The 892-nt window shown below is 33.2% G+C and overlaps 1 protein-coding gene across 1 annotated transcript in view; it reads right to left on the reverse strand.

The window, feature by feature from the left end:
• Rbm15 (RNA binding motif protein 15) overlaps nt 1-892 on the reverse strand; it is an 8,278-nt gene that overhangs the window by 2,877 nt on the left and 4,509 nt on the right. The gene's annotated exons all lie outside the window — the stretch shown is intronic.

The raw sequence follows: 892 nt of genomic DNA on the forward strand, positions 1-892 counted from the left end.
CCCCAAAACTAAAAAGGAATGGCTAGTTAAATTATTTAAACTGGAAAAATCTACCTAGCTAACTAAAAACTGTACTTAAACTTAAACTCCATGTACACAGACTACAATTGCATCAGTTTTTAAATAGATGTCTTATTTCAAGCCAAATGTTGTGTTTTTGGAGGCAAAAGACACCCAAAGTCTTAGCTGGAGGACTTCAGCATTTGTCCTATAGGCACACCTTTGTACTCAGAAGCCTAGTACATTCTTTTTCTCAAAAAACTTCAAATTAAAATAAAAATCATAAATACATAGTGAAAAACAAAAAGTATGATGTAGTGATGAGGTTTTCATACTGACATGCCTTATATACAGTCATAATGAAAAATTAAAATGATGTGACTTTTTCTGGGTTATTACTGATGCTATTTCAAACTTACAAGCTTTGATAACAGAAAGAAAACAGTTGGGCTCTGCAAGGCTTTGAGTAAGTCACATTCACAGAATAGAAAAATGACCATGATCCAAAAACTCAGGTTCCTAATATTGGGCTCAGTTGAAGTTCTCAGTACTTAAATTGAGGAAGAAAATCATATTTAATAATGGCCTTAGAAATCACAAGTGGTAGCAGAAGGGCACACAAACAAAAAAGCATTATTATAAAATAACAGAAGCCCTTACTAAAAACCAAGTGTCAAATCCTCAGCTCTTTATTTTGTGGGGAGAGGGCTTGGTGGGGGTTAGGGGTGGGGTATCTGTGCAGGTAAGTTAATTACAGGTACACAAAAAATTAAAGTTAAAAAAAAAAAAAAAAAAAAAGAGGTTTTCTAACACTGAAATTTCAAAGCTCTCCAACCAGGCAGCAGTCAAAATATCAAATATTAAATTTCAAAGATATTCAAAACACTGTCAC

Source organism: Mastomys coucha, unplaced genomic scaffold, assembly GCF_008632895.1.
Source record: "Mastomys coucha isolate ucsf_1 unplaced genomic scaffold, UCSF_Mcou_1 pScaffold16, whole genome shotgun sequence".
Lineage (NCBI taxonomy): Eukaryota > Metazoa > Chordata > Mammalia > Rodentia > Muridae > Mastomys > Mastomys coucha.